Source organism: Arvicola amphibius, chromosome X, assembly GCF_903992535.2.
Source record: "Arvicola amphibius chromosome X, mArvAmp1.2, whole genome shotgun sequence".
Taxonomy (NCBI): Eukaryota; Metazoa; Chordata; class Mammalia; order Rodentia; family Cricetidae; genus Arvicola; species Arvicola amphibius.
Window position 1 is genome coordinate 134,685,152 of NC_052065.1, and position 19,113 is coordinate 134,704,264.

Here is a 19,113-nt window from a genome sequence, read left to right on the forward strand (position 1 = left end):
TCACTCTGCTTCTTGGTCTGCCAAAATGAGACTAAACTACTCTATAAATTCCCTCAACCACAGACTAGGCTGCTCCAGCTACCATCTTTTCCTCACCAAGATAAACTAACTGTACTTCAGAAACTAAAAGCCAAGCAAACCTCTGCTTGCTTAAGTTGCTTTTGTTTGGATATTTTGCCATAGTGACTAGAAAAGGAGCTAGTTCAGTCATAATACATGATCAAGAAATCATAATAGAATAATAATATACTGGTCCAGGAACAAAGGATATAGTGGGAAACACAATGACATATGACAGATGTCCATGTGCAAGAAAAACAGTATGAGTTACTGTTTTTTTATTACAAAACACACAAACATACCTTTAAACACATGATAGGTAAGAAATGGTCCTCAACTATGGTGCTCTTTCTGCTCAGAAAAGCATTATCAGTTATGAAAAACCCAATAAAGCAATGATTAGCTTTGTAAAAGAAATAGATAACACTCATATAAAATAAGAAACTAAGATATAACATTAATAGACCATATAGAACAAGATATGATACAAATAATACAACAATACCAGGAAGCATTTAACATCTGCTATGTGCTAGACACTAAGCTAAGCATATTACATTTAAGCTGTCTCCACAATGACCCTATAAGATAATATTGTTATCATTATTTTAAAATTGACAAAACAGAGACACTGGGAAGAAAAATATCTTTCTCAAGACCATCAAACTATTAAATGGCAAAACCAGTATTCGAATCCAAAAAGGCTGGCTTCAGAGTCTGCACTGAGTATCTACTCTGATGACGTTATGCTTCCTCAGATGAATGTGGTAAGATTAAAAACATATAAAACAGAAACAAATGGCTTTGATCCAGAAGTAGATGGCAATGTAGCAAAAGTAGACACTGTAGTGCATGCTCAAACATCCGTGGTGCCTGAGCAGCCACTACAGGAATCTGAGCATTTGACCACAATGCACACACTGAAGGTTCTGCAACATGAGTTGACATCCAGCATACAGTAGTAGATACTGAGGAGGGCAGAGGAGGCAAGAACATTGAAGTAAGAAATAATTAAGGTATGCAAAGTGATAGTCAAGATACAGAAATTTCCAGCTTTATTACAAAGCAGACAATGATGGTTGCATTTTGCTGCAATCATGAGGAGTGACCACAAGCTTATATTGAAACTTCAAACATAATAAAATGGAAGAATGTGCTATGCATAGCCAGCCATACAAGTACTGAAAATGAGTGCAGAAATAGATCAAAGAGGCAAGGTATAGTAGAAAATATCTATGAGTAGCTAATTCACAAGTGAATATGCTGTGAAACTGAAACAAAATCTCGATGCATGAACATGTATTTCAGAATCATTTGGCCAAGATATATAGAGAGATCCAATGGACATCCAGAAGTGATGAAAGTCATGAGCAGTGTGTGTCTATTTGATCAGAATCTGTACAAAACAATCGATACTATGACATAGTAGTCATGCCACAAGAACTAGATGCATAGATCCTAGATATGGTATGGATGAAGAAAGCCATGCTGTGACGCCCAGTCAGATGATTTTTACGCTTTATAAGTGAGCCATGACATAGGAGCAAAGAGCTTACTGCATGAGTAGATATCACATATGGCAAGGGAGACGCAGCAGCATATATTTAATGCTCAAATGGTCGTGTGACCATAATGCACAAACAGGTATCATTTGTACTAGAGCATTTGATCATGCTGCTGAGTTATACAATCTTGTGATGTAAATTTAAAATTATGTTGTAGAAGCATACATGCTATCATTTTGAAACTCATAAGTCATGGTTCCCTTTAGTCTAGGAGCAGATGAAACTGATCAAACAGCTTAAAAATCATTGTATGTGTTTAAGCAGTCATGGTGCATGGATGTATCTGAGCACTTGACTCTGATGTACAGGAAGTCTAGTGACATGGAAATGGTACAGGAAAATGCAGGTATGTTCTAGAAGCAGAGATCCATATACGAGGAAAAACAACCAGAAAACACAAACTGATATATAGACGATGCATAAAACACTGTTTTCCTATAGAGTGTTAGGCAGTTAAGATTCCTGCTCAGGAACCATGGGGTATGAGCAGACAAGCATGCCACGTGCTCAGACAACCATGGTGCATGAGCAAAAACCTATACAGTTACAGTAATTCAATGGTAGAAGGAGCAAATAACCAAATGAAGAATATGCCAAGATCAGCAAGATACAGGAACAAAGGTAACATCATTCATAAGGAGACTATTATTAGGCCAGTAAGACATGGCAATTATGCTAAAGGCATGACACATACTCATACAGTCATCTGATATTAGAGTATTTCACCATGGTGTCTTTCCAGACATTACAAGCAAATAAGCTTATGACTACAACCTAAAAGTAGATGTGCAAGAATATTAGGGGATAAATTGATGACAGAAGAACAGAAAATAATAGAGTTAGAACTAATAGAATACTCCAGATAACACTGACTCAAAGTGGGTCAGTCCTCCGCTGCATAAGCTCATACCATAGTCTTTTAAATACTATTACAAGTAACATTGTTTGGCCATAATGTAGTTGCATTTAGCTTCAGAACTAAAGGTGGCGGTCATGGTAAGAAATCAAGGAATACAGTTTCATCACCATTATTACCATTGTCACACACATATACCTCACATTATACTCAGTGTTTGAAATAGTTTGTGTGTAATCATGTATTAATCTGCACAGATTTATGAGATATTATCTTTGCAATTTTATAGAAACCAAAGAATAGAAATGCAAATTGAAATGTCTAAGATCCCACAGTTAGTAAGGCAACAATTTGCAATTCAAACCCATAATTCTGGTTTAACAACCTGTCCTTTTAAATATAATAACAAATGACAATATGCTGTGATTCTCCTGACAGACAGACATAATACATGGTTTAAAAACAGAGTAGAGAAGTGAATGACTTTGTTCCAGAAGCAGATGGCAATGTTGTAAAAGTAGATAGCACAGCACATGCTCAACCATCGATGGTGCGTAAGCAACTACCACAGGAGTCTCAGCATTTGACTACAAGGTACACTCAGAAAATCTTACAGCATATGTTAATGCCTTGTTACAAGGGTAGAAACCAATAACAAAGGAGAAAGAAACCTGTGTTATTGTCAAAATACACAGTATACACACAAATATTAACATTAAAAGGGCACAAAATATTAAGATTCTGAAAAAATACTAGACTGTCATGTATTTTCACAAATCTTGGTGTTTAAGTGAAAATACTTATGAAAACTTCAAACACAGTACCTGATCAAAAAAAAGTTTAGACATGTTACTATTAAGAATAATGGGTCAATTCACATATGAAAGATGAAATACATGTGATACCACAGAAATAAAGTAATAAAAAACCATTCAGCTTATTAAAAATAATGTATGCCATTGGTCTAAGAGCATATCTGAATGATATATAAGGTGCTTAGATGACAAAAATGTAAGAAAATGCCATTTGAATATGTATTTGTAATGCATAGTCACATACCTACAGAACACAGTAACCAATTATAATACTAGTACATATGGACATAGTGCAGAAATAAATTGTGGTATGATTATATTACTTGGGTAGATATAATATGCTAATAAGAAAAACATACAAGCAGTGGATGACTTTGGTTCAAGAGGATAACAACAAAACAAAAGAAGACTTACATGAACATGATCCCTAATTAAAAAAAAACTGGCCACAGCATATGTGGATTTGTGCATGCTTCTTGCATACACCAAAATTATCCTATCACATGAGGGAACAACTATTAAAACTTGTAATAGAAATGGTAGAGAAGCAGTCATCAGAAATGGCCTTATCCTTGCACAGGATCTAGTGGCCACAATAATAGAACTAATATTCACTTTAACATACTCATTCTGCATTTAGAAGTCTTACATACTCAGCATAGATGAGTAGTATCCATCATGTATGCACAGAGAGCAACAGTGGTTGATAATGTACATATATAAATGATAATCAGATAAACTACAGTAATGGGTCTAGGCAGAAAGATAAGCTCAATTGGCCATCCACAAACAAAATCAAGGATAAGAGGTCAATGGTACAAAATGAACCTTATGCCATATGTTCAGATGAATAGCAACCTCTCGGCCTTGAGTACTTAGTTATGATTCATATCTTTAATTGTTCAATTTCTAGAATCCACATGTTGGTTCACAACTGGCTATAATTCTATTTCCACAGAATCTGATACCCTTTTCTAGCATTTTAAATATGTAGCACAAAAAACATATATCCAGGCAAAATGCGCATATACATACAAATAAAAGATAATTAAATTAAAAATAAATGCCACAATCCAAAAGCATAGGTCTTCAATTACACATGCTGTTATAAATTGAATTATGTCCTCCCCAAAGAGATTTTGAAGTTATAATACTCAGTACCTGTGGTTGTGATCTTATATAAATGAGTCTCACGGTAATAAAGTAATATGAAGTCATACCATACTATATGAATATTGAATATGGCTTGCCCCTGAAACTCATGTTGAAATCTGAATGTCATTGTGAAGTGTTCAGATGTATAGCCTTTTAAGAGGCAGAAAGGGATTGGCTCCTTTCTTTAGAGAGTGGGTCATCTCATGGGAATGGGGTAGGTGTTACAAGACTAGTTGATAAACTAAAGCTGCTCTTGGAGCTTTGTCTCTTTTACATATTTCCATATCACTACTGCTTTCCCATCATGTTGCAATGCATCCTGAGGCTATCATCAGTTAAAGGTATCTTCACTTGGATTGCCACTCTCTAGAACTATAAGCTAAAGGAGCTTATCCTATTTATAAATAATTTAGTCACATGTATTCTCAACAGAACATGTAGCAAGATGTTTTCATGTACCACAAATCCAATCACTAGTATCTGTATAAAAAGAGTCAAAGTTGAACAACAACAAAAAAGAGACAACAGTATGTCCCAACAGAGGTAGACTTTCATGTGATGATGCCACAAGTCAAGAGAATCTTGAAGCTAACAAAAGCTATTGGATTGCTTCAAAGAAGCTTCACAGAGAGCATATCCCGGTCAACATTTTGATTTTGGATTTCTAGCCTCTGGCAGTATAAACAGATAAGGACAAAGTTGTGGTGTTTTGTTACCGTAGCCCTCAGAGACAATATTGAATGGTATTTTTCCAAAATACAAATTCCAGCACCTGTGAGGTGATTAAAAGCTTGATATGCATAATACACTACACTCACAATCATCTATTAGAATGAGAAGTTATTTATAAGCATTAAACTGCAGTTGTGCATAGGCTAATAATGCATTCAAGAGATACAGTAATAGAAGGCATTTAAGGGTGCTACCAGAATAACACAGCATGCTGATTTACAGGAAATATTTTTTAATGTAGAAAAAAATACTATCGGGGGCTGGAGCGATGGCTCAGAGGTTAAGAGCACTGGCTGCTCTTCCAAAGGTCCTGAGTTCAATTCCCAGCAACCACATGGTGGCTCACAACCATCTGTACTGAGATCTGGCGTGCGGGCATATATCGAGGCAGAATGTTGTATACACAATAAATAAATATTTATAAAAAAATACTATCATTCTAAATTAATGAAGGGTCAGAAAAGGGAAAGAGGTTGTTTGATGACTATCAAATTAGATAGAAACAAGAAGTTCTGATTTCTGTGCACATATCCTGTGCACATATTCTGTGCACATATCCTGTGCACATATTCTGTGCACATATTCTGGGCACATCAGGATGACTATAGATAATGATAATACAGTGTAGATTTCAAAACACTTGAATAAATTACTTTTATTTTTCATCATAATGTAACAATAAGTGTTTGAGTATATATGTATATATTTCTAACTTGATTAAAACAATACACAGAATTTATACACATATATGTGTGTGTGTATATATATGTATATATATATATATATAATACTAAGTTAAAGGGAGGTGGTGGAAGGGGAATGACTATTGTATGAGTACTAATATATTATATACTTGAAATAAATTGCCTATATGAAACTCTACAATGACTAAACACCAATAAAAAACAAAATTAAAAATTTAAATTAGTAAAAATAAATTTTAAAGTTAAGTACAAATAAAAAAATTTAAACTGCAATTTAATCCATAAAATGTAAAAAGTTATGTTTATATATCTATTGAAATAATTTTAAATTAAAAAATAAAATATTTAAGTAAACACTAAATTATTCACTAAAATATTAATATATATACTTACATGTATATACTTTTATGCTAGCAGCACAACAAGTTTGTTTACACTGATATCTCTACAAATATTTCAATGATGTGTTGTCATATGACTTGTGATGGCTATCACATCAAAAATAGAAATTATTGAATTCCATCAGAACCTTATGAGACCACCATTATATATACAGACCATCATTGAGTTAAATATCTTTATGCAATACATTATTATTAATCAACATAATATAAGAATATTATACAAAATATAATTGTGACTGCTAAAACACATAAAAATAACCATTTATAAATCCCAATTAAGTACACTTATTCTCTAGTACAGTTGTACACTGGCATGATGTATATTCAGGCAAACCATTAACAAGATAAGCTGTACATAAACATATAATTGTACATAGGCTCTGTCTCTACCTAAAAAATCCTCATATTAAAATGAGAAATAAATGAGTGATATAACTATAGATCAATAATTCAAGTTGACATTAAAAGAGTAATATAGATGCTTTGTGCCCAGTCCCAAAGATATATCTACAACATAACCCCTGAATGTAAGACTTAGGAATTATCTCTGAAGAGGAGTTGGAAAGACTGTAAGAATCAGAGGAACAGAAAGCTTTCCATAAAACCATGTCTACTGGAAATGTCAAAGAAGCTACACCCATGACATCTCACCAAAATGGATGCCTAAATATGACCTGAACAAGGGTTGCACAAGTAAGTAGGGAAAAATCTAATGAGGCCCCAATCCTACACAAAAAACCTATAGGCAACTAAGGAATGTTGAGAGTAGAAATAGTCTTCCCCAAGGAAGAGCACACCAGTTGGTATCTAACACCAAGTGGTCAGACCTGAAAACAAACATACAAGTAACATTATACAGACTAAGCAGGTTGTATTTATATATCTATGAATATATAGATATAGATATATACACATAAGTATATAGAGAAATTTTATATGTAGCAACAGGGTGCATAAATTTGAGAACAAGGAATTACATGGGAGAAGCTGGAAGGAGAAAAGAGATGGGAAAATTATGTAATTAGATTTTAATTTCAAGAAATAAAGTAATTATTTTAAAAATCAAAAATAGGAAAATCATATAATGAATAACTCTTGGTAACCTGAAATTGGTATGTAGTTAATACAACACACTATGGTCAAACTTTAGATCCTTGTTCCCTATAAAGAGTAAGATAAAGTTGTGTACTCCATTTAAATTAATTTTTATACAAATACACAAAAATAAATACATGGTCAGTTGCCTATGACTTGTGTCAGGATGACCACAGTTAAGTGCTCAGACTACTTCCTATTTAATCATATTCTGATCACTGTGACATGTAACATTTGTGCATGTTCATGAGGTCACTGTGCTGAAGTAGAGTCTGCCAAGATGACCACAGTATATCAGCAGCAGTTGAGACTGCGTGATCAGACCTAGCATCTATTTGCCTTTCTGTTTGTGGTGCAGTAACACTAGCATTACTAACAAAGATAAACTTGTTTAAAATAGCAAAAGACAAGCACACCTTAAAAAACACAGAGGTGTGGTCTTTTTTTCAGAATCAGAGAAATGTAATGAGACATGAGTACTAAGTGCACCATTATATATAGAAAGCCACAGTACTAAATAAGCAGGATACTAGGGCAGACAGGTAGAAGTAGAAAAGTATACAATTATAAAGAAAATTATAAAACAAGAAGAAGCAAAAAGTACATGAATAGATGACCTAAGTGCCTTAAAAGGCAATCATAGTACATTCTGTTGAGTGTTGTGTGGCATTAATTTATGTTTTATTAATATTATTTTAATTATATGTCTACAAACATAAATATTAAAATTGAACAAAAATGGTTCTTAGAATAATATTGAGATTTTATTTCCTATGGTCTTTAAACCCTAGTATTACACCTGTGAGTATGTTAACATCACACAGCCAAAGGGACTTTGCAGATGGAATTAAATAGCACTCTACTGTAACATATAGGGATTACCCTGAATTTTCCAAAAAGGTCCAGTATACCTACATAGATAATTAAAGGGAGGAGAACAATGCAGAATAAGAGCCAGAAGGTGATATGGTATTCCCTTCTGAAGCTGCTCTGGCCTGTGGCAGAGCAGAATAGAGAAAGGCGTCAAAATTAAAGTAAATGCTAAGAGAAAGAAGGTAGAGTCAGAGAGACACCATGTAGCTGCCAAAGAAAAGACACCAGCCAGAATCTTACCAGTAAACCATTTGACTCATGGTAAAATACAAAATAAAAGAAATGGGTTATTCTAAGATGTAAGAGTTGATTAATAAAAAACCTGAGCTAATGGTCAAGCAGTGTTTTAATTAACACAGTTTCTGTGTGATTATTTCAGGTCTGGGCAGTCAGGAAATGAACAAGCAGTCTCTGCCTACAAAAAGATATTCAAAGAGTGGTAAGAGCTAACTACTGCTTTGAAATTGAAGAGATACATAAGCCTGCAAATGTAGGTGGCCTCGAAAAGCTGACAAAATGTTCTTGCCAACATCCAGCAAGAAAATTGGAACCTGAGTTCAACAATCACATGAAACTGAAATCTATCAACAATCTGAGTTAGCTTGGAAACAGATTTATCACAAAAACTTCCAGAAACAACATACTGCTGACAGCATTTTGGCTTTACATATTTAAAAATGTTTATTATTTTAAAGTGCTCTGTTTGTGATAGATATTTTCTCCAACAGTAGAAAATTAATGCACTTCTTCTCTTCATTTCTGAGAGGAAGGTAATTTTCTGTTTCTTTTGGGTACAAGATGATTTAAGAGATGCATACAATATATATAATTTATTAGAGTATAACATACATGATAGGCATGTAATAGGTGTTTACAAATGACATTATTTTACTGATAATAATTTTGTATATTCATGTTTCAGCTCGGCATGTTATCATATTTTATCCTTATTACAATCTGATAGGTGAGCATGATAAGAATTTCTCAACCTAATAATATAAAGATCTAAAACATGAAGAGATTTCTGCTTGCTCAGAAACAAATACCAGAATGTAAAGACACTGAGCCCAAATAGGATAATTTCTGGTCATGTGTTATTTTCACAGTTCATTTAAAGTAGGAATACTCGTTGAAGGAGTTCATAGGATTGGGGAGAATTTGGTTATGCTTTTGAGAAGGAAAGAAATACTTGCTGGACAACCTAGTCTCTAGAAATAAATCCTAAGTATGTGCAAGAAATATAATTTCACAATGGGTCTGCTGGGAAACATTCTAGGAGAGCAGCAGAGATTGCAGGATAGAGAGATTTGGATAAGGCTATGTACAAACCAGCACTAAGGGATTTAAAAATCTGATATAGCTGTCTGAAGAACAAAACCATGTAGTTCTTAAACCCAGAGTGCTTTGGTTTCAGCCAAAGCCATTAATCCTCTTTTCTGCTTCTTGCCTCTTCAGCTCACTCACACACCCCTCCAAACAGCTCTACACTTTGGTTTATTTCAAAGTTCAAGAATCTCAGATATAAACCCAGTGTGATACTTGAAACTAGAAAGCAGCCGCGGGTAACAAAAACAAAGGTTTTCTAAGGTACTTTCATATATCCAAAAAGAGAAACTCAAGACTAAAAGTTCACCCGAAAGAATACTGTTTGCATCTAGATAAATGGTGAGTCAATGCAGAATTTGCTATCCCTGAAACTGATGCATACAACACACAAAATAAACGAACAAACAACAACAGCAAAACCTTTCCCTCCTCTCTGCATATTAATCAATGCTTTAAGCCAATGTTAATCGCTGCACCACCATTAACCCTATCTGCATACCCAGGTAGAAATTCATCACATAGCAAAAACGAATTTCTTTCTTTATCATGGTATCTCTTTTACTACAAAGATAAATTTATGAAGTAGTTTATATATTTACTCTGAGTTTAAGGAACTTCACTTCTTCAACTAGATCCCAGTATTCCTGTTTGAAGGATGAATGAGGCAGACTAGACTCATGTGGTTTAATAATACTTGGTCTTCAGTTCATAGACCTCTTTTGAGGTGGGGCTACAACCTTTGAGACTGTGATCCAGATGGAGAAGTGTGTTGCTGAAATTGGGTATCAAGGATGCTATTTTCTCCTGGTGCTTGCTAGAGAATTCCAGCTTCTGACCTGCTGAGACATGAGCAAGCCATAAAAACTCCCATCCTCCACATCACCATGCATTTCCTGCAGTGACAGGATTGTGACCTCTAATCCATGAGCCAGAATATCTTCTCTTCAGATACATTTGTCAGTAATTTGGTCACAGTAATAAGAAAACCAATTAATACAATGACTTAACTTCCAGGTCTAAAATTATATAAGTCAGAGGCACATCAATTGAGAATTCGACAAGAACATGACCACTCATTTGCTAGGTCTAAGCTATCCTTATGATCAGAAATCATCAACATGAACAACTATATGGTCATAATAAAAATAAAAATGTGGATAGTCAAAATAACAAATTGTAAATGAGATAGCCCATTACATAATTATTGACTATATTGCAAGTAACTGATTCTATGCCAAGAACAGAACTGGAGATACTGTTTTCAAAGAGGAAATCTCTCCCAGGGACAGAAAAAACAACTAACATTTGTTTCAATTTAAAATTAAATAACTCAAACAACTCTTTAAGCATTGTGCTGTTAGCCAGTTGTAGAATAAATCAGTCATGATTTGAAAGATCAAAACAGTGGGAAATTGGAGACAAGAGATTGTAGTCCAACAAGATAGCTCCATGGTTACACTTGCTACTAAGCTTGACCACCTGAGTTTGGCCCCCAGGACCCACATAGTGAAAGCAAAGAACTCCTACAGGTTGTCCTCTGATCTCTGTAAGTATCATGTGATACACATGCATACATAACTCACAAATAAATAAATAAATAGATATAGCAACTTTTTAAAAAATCTGTAAACTGTACATGCTGAAATACCCAACATAAAAAAATAATATTTGAAGAAAAAATTAACTAAAATCCTCCTTAATGTTAAAATAAAGAGTTATTTCCTGTTAAAGTCAGTGTCATAGTGTTTATTTTCAAAACTCTTACTCACCAGGCACTGGAATCTTCAGCAGTGGAAAGAAAGGAGTTAGAAAGGATGAAAGTAATGTAAAGTCAGATTCCTATATCCCACTAACAAAGAGAGTCACACTTCAAGGCACAGAGTCCAAAGAAATGAGATTACATATATGTAAAAATAGGTACACTGATATTCATACTAGCACTATTCTTTTTTCACTTTTACATATTTTATACATTTAGTTGTTAACAGAAATGTATGTATAAAATATGTACATTTAAAATATTTGAATATTTCTCTCACTATAGATGGTAACCTCTAGAGTTTTGAAGTTTTATATTATTTTAACAAAGATATGTTTACATTTTTGTGTATGTATGTAACATGCGGACAAATATGCATGCTTATTGGTGTGTAAATGAGGATATTTAATCACTTGCACATCTGTGTTTGGAAACTAGAAAGCAGTGTTAGGTGTCTTCCTTTAGCATCACTCTTAATGGTCTCCAAATTAGGAAAACACACAAAAAGATATTTCATTGGGGAACCAAATAAACAAATTTCACTATTCTCTTTCTTCAGAATAATACTCACCAGTAAAAAGAAAACATCTTGGTATTGGCATAAAACAGACACATGGACTAATGGAATTAAATCGAAGACCCTGACATTAGTCCACAAACCTATAAACCCCTGATTTTTACAAAGAAGCCAAAATGGTACAATGGAAAAAGGAAAGCATCTTTAACGAACGTTGCTGGTGTAAACTGGATGTCAATATGTAGAAGACTGTAAATAGATCCTTATCTATCACCATGCACAAACTCAAGTCCAAATGGATCAAAGACTTCAACATAAATCCAATTACACTGAACCTAATAGAAGAGAAAGTGGGAAGTAACATTGAACGCATAGGCACAAGAGATCACTTCCTAAATATAACACCAGTAGCATGAACACTGAGAGCAACAATTAATAAATAGCACCTCCTGAAACTGAAGAGTTTCTGTAAGGCAAGGGACACAGTAAATAAAACAAAATGACAGCCTACAGAATGGGAAAAGATCTTCACTAACCCCACATTGGACAGAGAGCTGATCTCCAAAATATATGAAGAACTCAAGAAACTAGATATCAAAATACAAATTAATCCAATTTGAAAATGGGGTACAGAGCTAAACAGAAGAATCTCCAATGGCCAAGACATTTAAGGAATTGCTCAACATCCTTAGCCATCAGGGAAATGTGAATCTAAACAACTCTGAGATACCATCTTACACCTGTCAGAATGCCTAAGATCAGAAACAGTGGTGACAGCTTATGTTGAAGAGGATGTGAAGTCAGGGAATTACTCCTCCACTGCTGATGGGAGTGCAAACTTGTACAGCCACTTTGGGAAACAGCATGGCAGCTTCTCAGAAAATTAGGAATCAATCTACATTGAGACCCAGCGATACCACTCCTGGGCATATACCCAAAGGATACTCAATCATATTACAAGGACATATGTTCAACTATGTTCATAGTAGCATTATTTGTAATAGCCAGAACCTGCAAATAACTTGGATGACCTTCAACTGAAGAATGGATAAAGAAAATGTAGTACATTTACACAATGGAGTATTACTCAGCAGTGAAAAACAATGACATCATGAAATTTGCAGGCAAATGGATAGAACTAGAACATTCTCAGTGGGGATAACCCACACTGAGAAAGACAAACACAGTGTGTACTCACTCATAAGTGGATATCAGATGTAAAGCAAAGGATAATCCATAGCTCCAGAGAAGTTAGGTTAACAAGGAAGACCCTAAGAGGCAGACATGGATCAACCTGGAAAAGGGAATTAGATGAGATCTCTTGGAACTGGGGGAAGGAGGTGGTAAAGGGGAGGGGATGGGAGATGAGAACATGAGGGAACAGGATGGTCTGGCATGGAGAGGGACAGAGTCGGAGAGCAATGAAAGAGAGATTTTGACAGAGAGAGCCACTATGGCATTAGGGAGAAACCTGCTGCTAGGGAAAATCCCAAGAATCCACAACAATGATGCCATCTAAGACTCTTAGCAGTAGTAGAGAAGGGTCTCAAACTGTCCTTCCCCTGTAATCAGATTGGTGAGTACCCCAACTATCATCATAGAGCCTTCATCCAGCAACCAGATGTAGAGTCTCACAACAAAGCACCAGGCCGAGTTCTGAGAATCTAATCGAAGACAGGCAGGAGGGACTACATGAGCAAGGGAGGTGAAGATCGTGATGGGGAAATCTACAGAGACAGCTGAAACAAACTTGTGGAAATTCAGGAATTCTAGGACAACAGCCGTGGCACCTCCATGGAACCAAACTAGGCCCTCCACATGTGGGAGACAGTGGTGAAGTTTGGACTATCTGTGAGGCACCTGGCAGTGGGACCAGGATCTCTCCATGGTGCTTGTTGGAACCCATTCCCTATGGTGGGATGCCATGCTCCGCCTTAATGCCCGAGGTACTGGATTGGTCCTGTCCCAATTTAGTGTGCCAGACTTTGTTGACTCCACCTGGGAGCCCTTACCCACTGGGAGGACTGAATGGAGAGTGGGTTGGGGGAGAAGTAGGAGGGGGAGAAGAGTTGGGGGAAGAACCGTGGATGGAATGTAAAATCAAATTTAAAAAATAAATTTAAATAAAAAAGAAAACCAACTACTAATACATGTACCAGTTTGCAGGGAACTCAAGGGGATCATGCATAAGACATCAATACCTTATCACAGAGAATAAATGATAAATACAAATAAGAAAATATTCATAGCAGCATGTGTCATTAGCAAATGCAGATTCAAACATCCACAGGTTAGTTCTTCCATTTGTAAGAATAATTGAAATACAAGACTCTGAAAACACCAAATGTTTATGGAAAGTATGGAGGAACAGCAGTACTCATTCATTACTGGGGAGAACAAAAGGTCAGAGAATAATTTTCAAAAACTGGCAGTTACTTATAAAAACAAACATACTCTTAAATACAATTAAGCAATTTCATTTTTTGATACTTACCCAAGTGAATTGAAAACCTATGTGTACATAAAAGTCTATACATAAATGTTGACATCAGCCTTAAACATAATGACTAAAAGTTGGAGGCAATCAATATGCAATTTTGCAGATGAATATCCTCTGGTATATTCATATAATGAAATATCATTTGTTACTAAAAATATAGGGATTGTGAAGCTACAGCGGAAACCCTGAAAGAGCCTTAAATGTATATTATTAAAGTCACGAAAGGCATCCAATTATATGACATTCCAGGAAAGACTATGTAAAGTTTAAAATGTCAGTCACTGCAAAGAATTGGAGGAGAAAAGAAGGGTGATGAGGAGAGGATACAGAATTTTATTAAGTGGAAATACTCTCCAATTGTAGAAATATGACATAATATATTGCAAGTATGGGCTCAAGAATACTGTATTAAACATTGGTTCATCAATACTAATAAATATACCATACTAATATTCTATAATAATATTAATAATAGAAAAAAGCATAGAAGATATACAGAAAACCTTGCAGTTTCTTGGGGTTTTTTGTAAACCTAGAACTGGTCTAAAACATAGTCTATTAAATTTTAAAGAGCCAATTTCAAATAGGTTACATGAAATTAAAATTTCATAGCATTATTAAACTGACAAAACTATAGAGATGAGAACATATTAGTGACTTGAAGAACAAAGATGGGATGGGTGCTACTAGAACTGATAACATGACAGTTTCAGCCCTATATTTTGATTGTAGTAATTGCTACATAAACATAAGTATTTGTGTATATGAATGACTAGACTGCATAGACGTATACCCACAGATACAAAACTGGATAAGTGTAAAATACTCTTACATAACTGCATATACTAATGTGAAATTGGTGTGGAGTTCATAAGGATATCTAATTGTTTATGCATTTTTCTATAAATCTATTATTTCAAAATTAGAAAGTCAAAAGATACCATCAGCCAGTACCTTTTCCATTTTCATTTAAAATACTTATTCAAACATAATGTATAAAGAATAATTTAAACCAATAAAAGTGTTATATACTAAAAACAAATCTCAGATGCAATCTAGGTACTATATTATTATGATGGCCTACAAAATAATGAGAATTTATAGGCTCAAGGAGTTATGTGGAAGAGGAGGCAGAAAGATCATAGAACCAAAGGGTTGGATGTCACCAAGAAGTGTCTTTCAAACACCATAAGACTGATATTGTACATATGAGCCTAGAGAGACTTATCTTCAACAGCATACATAGGGCTTGTATAGGTTCAAGTCAGGCAAACCCTACTGATGATTGATAGAAATGGACATGAACTCACATCCCTAACCAAAAAGCTATCTCCAATATAAAACTATTTGTAAAATATGATTGTAACCTGCTGTGGTAGCACACACCTATAACTCCAATGGCCAAGACATTTAAGGAATTGCTCAACAAGTTCAAAGCTATCCTACATTACACACAAGTTCTAAACTTGCTTGGGCTACAAAGAAAGATTTTGCATAAGAAAAAAACACAATTATAAAATCAGTTTGAATGAGAATTTATGCAATTAAAAAAATGAAAATGAAATCCAAAAATACCTAGTATGACATGAAAACAGATATATAGCAAATCAAAACTTCTGGAAAACAAGAGTCTTATTATGAGAGTGAAGTTTATTGCCATGGTTGCATATATTTGAAAAGTAAAAATAAAAATATGTTATTTAAGTATACCTAAATATAAAATTACATTCAAGCTAAAACCAAAGAAAACAAAGAGAATGCAATAAATATTAAATCAAAACTAATAAAATAAAGGTCATGCAATAAAAGAGAAAAGAACAAGTAAAAATAGCCACCTTTAGCTTATAGACAAACAAAACCCAATATTGTAAATGGGAAGAAGGCATCCTTGAAGAATCAACTGCTATAAAATGGACTTTATGCCAATAAACGTGAAATTTTAGAGTGGACATTTCAAAAAACTGTTAACACTGACAAAAGGAAAAATATAATCTGAATATTCTTTCAATTCTATAAAAAAATTTGCTATGTAACTAAATATATTCCCCAAGGAAAACTTGAAGCCCAGATGGCATTAACAGTGAGTTCCTCTAAACATTCAAAGAATAAATAGCCTCACTATTACATAATGTCTTCTAGAATGTACAATTAACTGATTTCATTCATTTTCGAAGCTAACATTATTTTAATTCTAAAACCTAACAAGATTTGACATAAAAGGAAAGAATGGGGCAAATTTTATTTATAAGAATGAACATAAAAATTCTACCACACTGAGAAGCAAAGGACAATGGCTCTGGGCTCTGATTCTTCTTCATGGACGGGCTCTGTGGGAGCCTTCTCAGCTTGGTCGATCACCTTCCTGGACCTGGGGGGAGTTGGGAGGACCTTGGTCTTAGCATAGAGTGGGGAACCCTGATGGCTCCTTGGCCTTGAGAGGGAGGGAGGGGAGGTATGGGTGGAGGGGAGGGGAGGGAAGGGGGAGAAGGAGGGGAGAGAAAGGGGAGAAGGAGGGGAGGGAGGGGGGAGGAGGAGGGAAGGAGATGGAAATTTTTAAATATAAAAAAAAATAAACCATGAGGGAAAAAAAAAAAAAATTCTACCACACACACACATACATACACCCCACATGTATAATCACATATTTCGCATTCTGTATTACAAAATATTATGAAAATCAAGGGTTAAGTTAAGGATATAAGGCTAGTTTAACACTTGAAAATCAATCAATGCGACGCATCCCACTAACAAATTAAGAAGCTGGAACCATACTCTGTCAGCAAAGTGTTTGCAATAAAAGCATAAGATCCTAAGTTTGGACCCTTGGTGACAATGAAAAATTCAGATATGGTGAAAGGCACCTGTAACCTCTGCACTGGGGAGGTAGAAACAGGAAAATTTCTGGGGTTCATTGGCAATACAGTCTATTTGAATTTAAGCTCCAGGCTCAGTGAGAGGAGCTGTCTCAAAACAATAATAATTAGAGAAAAATTAAGAAACACACTTGACATCAATGATCTCCACATGCACACTAATACCCCCCACACAGACACATCAATGTTATGCACACATGAACAAAAAGGCATATGATCAATTCAACCAATACATGAAAATATGAAGTTTATAGCCATTCATGTATTTTAAAAGTATTTCCAACAAAAATAGAAACTTGTGTAATGAAGATGAAAGAAAGTTATAACAAAATCCAGATTTAATAATGAAATAATGGAACATTTCCCTGACATCAGAAATTAATTATAAGATAACAATTATCTCCCCTTATCTTCAACATTGTACTGGAAGCGAAAGACAATATAGTACGACAGAAAAACAAAATAATATGAAATATAGAGACAATAATTTTAACGATTAATGAAACTATAGATGAATGAATGCTACTAGTAATTGAATTTTTTGCTATCTATAAGCATAAATTCAACTGCTCAAAATTGGTTATATTTCTATACAATTGTAAAAGTCCCTAGCTCAATCTATAAGCTGCATGTATAGGACTATCATAGTAAAACATTTATTTTGAACATTTAGCCAATAAACAAATTAATAATTGCAGTAAAAAGGTAAAAGTAAAGGTACAAAATAAAACTGTATATGACAAAAAGAGATTGAAAATAAGTTTTAAATGTATTTATAATATTATCTATAACATTATATATCTAGGAATATCTAAAGGAACTCAAAAACTAGATATCAAAAAAATAAATAACTTCAATTAAAAATGAGATATATGAGATGATTTATACAAAATAGAAAACTCAAATTCTGAGAAACGCTTAAGGAAATGTTTGACTCCTTAGTCATCATAGAAATGCAAATCAAAACTACTTTGATATTTCATCTAATCCCTCATCAGAATGATTAAGATCAATAAGACAAATAACAGCTCATATTGACAAGGATGTGGAGTAAGGAGAACACTCATCCATTGCTGGTTGGAGTGCAAACTTGTATAAGCATTATGGAAATCAGTGTGGTGTAGTGGTTCCTCAAGTAAGTAGGAATCAATTTACCCTAATATTCAGCTACACCACTCTTGGGCATACACACAAAGGATGCTTCAACCTACCACAGAAACATTTGCTCAACTGTGCTCATTGCTGCTCTATTCATAATAGGCAAAAACTGAAAAAAAAAAAACAGATAGTCTCTCAACAGAAGAATGGATAAATGAAATTGCCAAATAATGAGGAGATAAAGGCCCTAATGGCCATCTATTATCATCAAATTAGCCTCCCAGTACCTGAATTGGGTTACATCTAATTGAGTTGTTGGCCAAAGGGGTCCCATGGGAATCCCTCAAACAATTCAGGCTGTTGCCAAGACTATAGGTTGCTCTCCACAAGCTGACAGCAATGTCCCATTGCTGAAGACAATACCTACACAATTCACTGAACATATAGAACTTGAGCTTGTGCCTACATAAAGCCATCATACCTATATGTTAGTATATTTGGTACAAGAAGGTACTCTGCATGCTACCAAAGGAGAAACATAAACACTAACCTAGCTACAAACCCTTTGTAGGAGTAACCAACCAATATCTGATTTGACTTAATGCCCACTTCACAAGATGGAACGTATATCCAACACTGCATGAGTGATCAAGAGCCTGAGACTATATATCCCAGAGACCTAGGGTAAAACCAAATACTACTGTTCTAAGAACAACAAAAATGTAACAATAACGTGACTCCTAATAATGTTCTGTTATATTCATAAATCAGTGCCTTGCTA

The 19,113-nt window shown here is 34.6% G+C and overlaps 1 protein-coding gene across 4 annotated transcripts in view; it reads right to left on the reverse strand.

Annotated features, from left to right (window-relative positions):
- Nucleotides 1–19,113, reverse strand: part of Gabra3 (gamma-aminobutyric acid type A receptor subunit alpha3) — a 332,417-nt gene that overhangs the window by 205,172 nt on the left and 108,132 nt on the right. The window lies entirely within an intron of this gene.